The 7,924-nt window shown below is 40.6% G+C and overlaps 1 protein-coding gene across 1 annotated transcript in view; it reads right to left on the reverse strand.

Moving 5' to 3' along the window:
* The window catches only part of tmem67 (transmembrane protein 67), a 195,947-nt gene that overhangs the window by 136,740 nt on the left and 51,283 nt on the right, over nucleotides 1-7,924 (reverse strand). The gene's annotated exons all lie outside the window — the stretch shown is intronic.

Below are 7,924 nucleotides of genomic sequence, written 5' to 3' on the forward strand. Positions count from 1 at the left end.
CTGTACAGTTAAAACATAAGTTTTAGTCAACTTGAAACGAATACTTCAGAATTACCGAAGATTTTTGAATATTTTTAAATAAAGTTTCGTTTTGCCCAATAACAGGATATGCATGCAATAACATTATCTTTAGATTTGTAGCTATGAATGTTACAAGTTTTAGTTGCTTCAATGAAAATTGCTTTACGAAGGAAGAATTAAAATAACTACAGAACAAAAATGTTAAAGTTCAGCAACATGATTATGTGAAAATTGAGATATTATTACTCACACGTTATTGTTGAAAAGCTGTTAACAAGACTGGCTTAAGCAAGCCATACGAAATGCAAAGAACTAAATATTAAATTGATAGAAGGAAAGCACCAATATTTATGCAGGAGTAGAATTAATTAGGCATTCTCTCACATAAGCAAAATTCCTTATTGTTCATGTGTCTGGTAGTCTATTCCAGTAGAACTCCATTATTTTATAACTCACATTGGCATTAAGTGACAATGGCCAGCAGCAACTTTCTTACATTATCAGCCTTTACTTATGTGTTAAAGACATCTTGGGCATTGCTTCTTTTGTGGTCCTATACAAGGCTACAAACATAAATTATATGTGTGAAATGGTTGTCCAAATTTGCTAGGCAGAAATTAACAAATGGAAAATCATTGAAGATACAATTAAGTATGTGTTATAAGGTATACCTTATCAAATTTTATACATTTCTTTTCTCTTGGTATTTTAGACATCATGAGCTTTGTGTCAATTACACATTTCTTTTGCACTCTTACAGCCACTGTGGTTTTACAATTATAATTGACTAAATCAATGATTTTTTTCATACTGGAAGAACCAGCAAAGGCGTATCAGACCGCACAAAGCTGTTATGTCACTAATCAAGTGGGTTGACCATTTTCAAATGGTCTAAAAGAGGTGACTCCCCGAGAGGGTGCCAATTTTGCACTGAAAGCATAGTCAGTGAAGCTATCATGAACGATTTTGCTGCTTCTTGTTCACATTGTCAAAGCCCTGATTACACAAAATCACATTACTTTTCACATTTGTCAATTTCTCCAACTAACTAGTTTGTCTCATTATGTATGGAGATGTTAGTAACTGATGTCCGTGCACACATGTCACATTGCTTCAAGCATACAAATCTCATACACATATATTAACATCCAACAGCAACTCATCTCTAATACACTACTACATTGTTGCCTGCACAAGTGAGATGTCAAGGAGACTTCACGTTTGGCAACTGTTGCTGAATAAAGGAGCCTGAGGGAAATATAAATATAACAAATAGGAGTGGGAAGAGGTCATTCACCCTTTTGAACCTACTCCACCATTCAATGAGATCATGGCTGATATCTTACATTTACATCATATTCCTGCATTATCCCTATAACCTTTGACATTTGTAATGTGAGGAAATACATTGATCTTTTTTTGAACATACGAAACATCTTTGTGGGCGGCACAGTAGCACAGTGGTTAGCACTGCTGCCTCACAGCGCCAGAGACCCGGGTTCAATTCCGGCCTCAGGCGACTAATTGTGTGGAGTTTGCACATTCTCCCCGTTTCTGTGTGGGTTTCCTCCGGGTGCTCCGGTTTCCTCCCACAGTCCAAAAATGTGCAGGTTAGGTGAATTGGCCATGCTAAATTGCCCGTAGTGTTAGGGTCAGGGGTAAATGTTGGGGAATGGGTCTGGGTCGGTGTGGACTTGTTGGGCCGAAGGGCCTGTTTCCACACTGTAAGTAATCTAATCTTGACATTTGGCACTCTCTAGGGGAATAATCTCTTTTAAGCCATTTGAGAATGGTCAACCCACTCGATCTTCTAATGGAAGAAGTACTCTGTACTGAAATAGATTTGCATAGAGGCTAGCAGAGATGCTTATACAATCCTAGCAGGCAGAGGTTTGCAGGGGAGGAAATTAAGGTCTGTCAGATGCATCAATTGGGAGAATTGAAGGTGAGTCGAAAAGAGCCCGACTACCAACCCTCTATCTCTCAGCTCCCGTTCCCCTCCACATTCCTGATGAAGAGTTTCTGCCCGAAATGTCAACTCTCTTGCTCTTGAGATGCTGCCTGTGTTTTTCCAGTGCCACACTTTTCAACTCTGACTCTCCAGCATTTGCAGTCCTCACTCTTTTCCAGAACTGAAGATGAGCTAGTCCCTCACAGCAACTTTGCAAGGCCCTGGAAGAACTGGCAAAACATCTCTGTCTTCCTTATCCTCATATTTCTTCCCCTTATCTTCATATAAGAAGGTTACAGGTTCCTCCATGTTCTCAACTAGCATTCTCCTTATCTCTGCAATGTCATGCAAGATAAGGCAGAAAACAATCCTGATATCATGCAAGCCACTTTCTGTAAAGATCTGCTGGACCAGTTAAGGTATCAGAAATGCAACTCAGACAATCCTAATGTCCGATTTACTTGCTTGTGTTGAGCAATGTTCAGCATTGTAATGTTCCTCTGCAGGCACTGGGAATGATGCACTGGCACCAAGAGCCTTCTCAGAGGGGATTGCCCACATTATCCAGTATCCAATCCTTTAGATGTATGTTTCATGGAAGCACATATCTATATAGTTCTGATGTTCAAAGGCAACTTGAACATTAAGAGAGTGAAATCTCTTTTGATTTACAAATGCAGTTAATTATTTCCAGTGAGCCTTAATGGGCATGTGCATGTCGTCGTTTACCCATGTACTTATGGGAACTGCTGGATAATGCTGAAGCTAACTAATCTTTTCACCTGGCAATAATAACTGAGACACTGATTACATCATTGATCCTTCAGAACATGGCAAATGTCACTTCCTTACATCTTGCATGCCACTAATGCATCCTGCGGAGCAGTGAAATGGCTGGCATAGAGATTTTAAAGGTTGAGGGACGCTGTTGCCTTGAGGCAGGCTGGTCTAGGGATCCCTGTAAAGTCAAGTGGTTGAAGGTCTTGTTATAGTAACAGAGGTAAGTAATCTGTCATCTCTTTCAAGCCTTCTCCGATATTAAGCCTCAAGCCAGATTTCATTCTGGGATCTTGTTTGTTTAATAGTACCATCAGATGGAATCATATCACTGGGTAGGTGATTGAAAGGCAGGAACTCAAAAGAAGTAGTGTGGGGTTACTCCAAGTCGCATGTGCTAGAAATTGACCAATTGAACACATGGCTGGAAAACTGGTATGGGAGGGTGGGACTCAGATTTGTGTTCTCTGCAACCGGTTGAGGGGAATATGGAGCCTATACAAGCTAGATCATCTACATCTGAGGGAGATTTGCTTGTTCTGTCTGGGAAGGTTTAAGCTGGATAGGCAGGGTTTGAGAAACTGATGACAAATTCAAAGCAAGAAATGAAGTGACAATATTTTGAGTGACTGAAAGATAGAAGAAGCACAGGTCAAAAGGTGTACAGCACAGGAATTTAACTGTATGAAACCACATGTATGTAAATGCAAGGAGTACAGTAAATCAAGCAAATGAGCTGATGGTACAGATATCATGACAGCATTGTTACAATAGAAACTTAGTTTAAAAGTGCAAAAATTCAGCTTTCAACAATTTGGAGTCTTCCAAGCAGAATAGAGAGAAGGTACGGTCATATTTTTAGTTCATGAATCAACTACAGCAATGAGGAGGATCGATGTATGAAATGAAAAATAAAAGAGGCTACCTGGGATTAAAAAATTCAAAAATTTTAAAAGTCACACTGCTAGAGACCTGAAATTACAGGAGAGAGTTGGAGCAGCAAGTATGGAGGCACATTTCTGAGTTAAAAAACAATAGGGCAATAATTTGGTTACACCACAACTGATTTAATATATGCAATTCTGGACACCATAAGAAGAATGTAATTGCACTGGAAAAGATATAGAGGATGGAGCCGTTAAGCTATGAAGACAGGGTGGATAGACTCGGATTGTTTTCTTTAGAGCAGATGAGGCTGAGAGGAGATCTGATTGAAGTTTATAATATTATAAGAGCACAGACCATAAGACACAGAAGCAGAATCATGCCATTCAGCACATCGAGTCTATTCTTAACCCCATTCTTCTGCCTTCTCCCCATCATCCTAGATCCCCTTCCTGAGCAAGAGCCTACCTATCTCTGCCTTAAATACACTCAATGACTTGAACTCCACAGTCTTCTCAACAATGAGGTTAACAGATTCACCATCCTTTGGCGAAAGAAATTCCTCCTCATCTCAATTCTAAAGGGTCATGTCTTCAAGTCCGAGATTGTACCTTTGGGTCCTAGTTTTTCCCACCAGTGAAAACATCTTCTCCGTAACCACTCTATCCAGGCCTCTCAGTAAGCCTCCAAGAGATTCTCCCTCATCCTTCTAGATTCCACTGAGTACAGATCCAGAATCCTTAACTCCTCATATGACAAGCCCTTCACCTCCAGGATAATTTCTGTAAATCTCCTCTGGACCTACTCCAACACAAGCGCATCCCTCCATAGGTACAGGGCCCAAAATTGCTCACAATATTCCAAATGTAAACTGACCAGAGCTTCAAACAGCCTCAGCACTACATTTCTATTCCTATATTCTCATCCTTTTGAAATGAATGCTAACAATCAATTTGCCTCTCCAAATGTCAACTGAACCTACATGTTAACCTTAAGAGAATTCTGAATTAGTACTCCTAAGTCCATTTGTGCTTCAGATTTCTGAAGACTTTTCCCATTTAGAAATTGTCTACACTTCTATTCTTCCTACCAAAGTGCATAACCTCACACTTTCCCACATGGTACTTCAATTGCCAATCCTTTGCCCACTCTCCTGGCCCAAGCAAATCCTTCTGAAAACTCCTGCTTCCTCAAAACTACTTGTCCTTTCATCAATCTTTGTGTCATCTGCAAATTTAGCAATAATGCTCTCAGTTCCTTCATCCAGATCATTAATGTATAACGTGAATAGTTGTGGTCCCAACACTGACCCCTGCAGAATTCCACTAGTCACCGGCTTCAAAAGGACATGTTTATCCCACTCTCTGCCTTCAACCAGTCAACCAATCCTCTATCTGTGCCAGTATATTTTGACTAAGGGGACAGCTGCTTTCTATCCACCCTGTCCTTATGAGAGACATGATCAGGGGCCATAATTTTAAGGTGAAAGGCAGAAGGTTTAGAGGGAATGGGAGGAAAACCATTTCACCCAGATACTGATGGGAATCTGGAAAGCATGAATTGGTTGGATAGTTGAGGCAGAAAACTTCACAAAATGTACTTAGATGAGGACTTGAAATGTCATAACATTCAAGGCTATGGGCCAAATGCTGGTAAGTATGACTAGTGTAGATTTAGAGTAGTTCTGATCAGTGCAAACTAGATGGGATTCTCTACGTTATGATTATATGATTCTAAAAGTTGCCAACTTCAATTACCGAAATATCAGATACAGTGTGAAAGAGACAGAGGGCACAAAATGCTTGAACTACATTCACAAGAATTTTCTTTTATTTAACACACAAACCCAATGAGAGAGGATGCAATTTTAAAATTAGTCTTAGGAAATTAAGTTTGGCAAGTGGGTAATCCAAGGTGGAGGATGGGAAAACTTTCTGGCTGTAACAGCTGCTCCTTTTTTGAGATATTTTAAGTGCTGGAGGTGATTTCCTTGAATTCCAGGAGCAGCAATTACTGTTTTATATGCTGTTGCATTGTTTTGGAACTTTGGGAAAAAAAAGTCAAAACAACAGCAGTTTTAAAAGGGAGAAGAACAGACAAAGGAAGCACATGGTGAGGTCAGTGCAGGAGAGAGAGAGAGAAAGAAACTGACACAGCAGTGAACCTGCACAGTTACTGCCTTTGCTCTTTGAATTCATGTATCGCTGGACATCGGTGTGCGTCTAGGAAAATTAAAAAACAGTGAAATTCACAACTGATCTTGGAGGAACTGTTTGGGCGAAGTTCACAACACAGAATCAGATAAGTTAATTATTTTAAGTGGCCTATAGAATGTCTGCAGTAGTGAGTAGAGTGAGTTCTTTCTTGATTATGTTTTTTGAGATATGTCTCTTGATTAAACTTAAAATATAAGCCATAACTATTAATTTAACCTGGAGCAGAGTTTTGTAGAGGAATAAGATGGTGTTATTTTCTGGGCTTGTAGATTGTGAAGGAGCAAAAATGGCCTTTAGTAGAGTGATATGTGCTTCTTGTCAGATGTGGGAGTTTAAAGATAGTTTAAGGGTTACTGCGGATTATATCTGCAATAAATGCTGTTTGTTGCGAATCTCATCACATTGAATAGATTAGTTGGAGAGACCATTAGAAGCAATGAGGAATTTGCAACAGCAACAGTATGTGCTCGAAGGCAGTTATAGGAAGAGGGGAAAGTCTCAGATACAGTCACATAGATGGGTTAACTCCAGGAAAGGTAACAGAGATAGGCACCTAGTGCAAGAGCCTTCTGTGGCTATACCCATTTCAAACATGCATGCTGTTTTGGAAAATGTAGGGGGTGATGGATTCTCAGGGGAACGTAGCACTCAACAGCCAAGTTTCTGGTATTGAGACTGGCTATAATGCAACGAGGGGTACATCGGGTTCCAAGAGATCAATTGTGTTAAGGGATTCTCTAGTCCGAGGTACAGACAGACATTCTTGTAGCCAGCAGTGAAAAATCAGAATGGTGTATTGCTTCCCTGGTGTCAGGATCAAAGGTGTCTCAGAGAGGGTGCAGAATTTTCTCAAGGGGCAGAGGGGCCACAAGAGGTCATTGTCCACATTGGAACCAACGACATAGGAAGGGAAAAGGTTGAGAGTCTGAAGAGAGTGATTACAGAGAGTTAGGCAGGAATTTAAAAAGGAGGTCCTGGCAGGGAAATTTGTTAGAATTGCTCGGGAGGATTTAAACTAGTAAGATGGGGGGGGGTTCCCCAGGGAGATAGTGAGGAAAGAGATCAATCTGAGACTAGTATAGTTGAGAACAGAAGCGAGTCAAACTGTCCGGGCAGACAGGGACAAGGTAGGACTAATACATTAAACTGCATTTATTTCAATGCAAGGGGCCCAACGGGGAAGGCAGATGAACTCAGGGCATGGTTAGGAACAATGGACTGGGATATCATAACAATTACAGAAACATGGTTCAGGGATGGGCAGGACTTGTAGCTTAATGTTCCAGGATACAAATGCTACAGGAAGGATAGAAAGGGAGGCAAGAGAGGAGGGGGAGTGGCGTTTTTGATAAGGGACAGCATTATAACTGTGCTGAGGGAGGATATTCCTGGAAATATATCCAGGGAAGTTATTTGGGTGGAATTGAGAAATATGAAAGGGATGATAACCTGATTGGGATTGTATTATAGACCCCCCAATAGTCAGAGGGAAATTGAGAAACAAACTTGTAAGGAGATCTCAGCAATCTGTAAGAATAATAGGGTGGTTATGGTAGCGGGTTTGAACTTTCCAAACATAGACTGGGACTGCCATAATGTTAAGGGTTTAGATGGAGAGGAATTTGTTAAGTGTGTACAAGAAAATTTTCTGATTCACTATGTGGATGTACCTACTAGAGAAGGTGCAAAACTTGACCTACTCTTGGGAAATAAGGCAGGGCAGGTGACTGAGGTGTCAGTGGGGGAGCATTTTGGGGCCAACGACCATAATTCCATTAGATTTAAAATAGTGATGGAAAAGGATAAACTAGATCTAAAAGTAGAAGTTCTAAATTGGAGAAAGGCTAATTTTGATGGTATTAGACAAGAACTTTCAAAATCTAGATTAGAGTGGTGCTAGAAAAGCACAGCAAGTTAGGCAGCATCCGAGGAGCAGGACAATCGACGCTATGGGCAAAAGCCCTTCATCAGGAATAGAAGCAGGGTGCCTGCAAAGTGGAGAGATAAGTGAGAGAGGGGTGGGGGTGGGGAGAAAGTAGAATAGAGTACAATAGGTGAATGGGGGTGGGGATGG

This window comes from Chiloscyllium plagiosum, chromosome 4 (genome assembly GCF_004010195.1).
Source record: "Chiloscyllium plagiosum isolate BGI_BamShark_2017 chromosome 4, ASM401019v2, whole genome shotgun sequence".
NCBI classification, from domain to species: Eukaryota; Metazoa; Chordata; class Chondrichthyes; order Orectolobiformes; family Hemiscylliidae; genus Chiloscyllium; species Chiloscyllium plagiosum.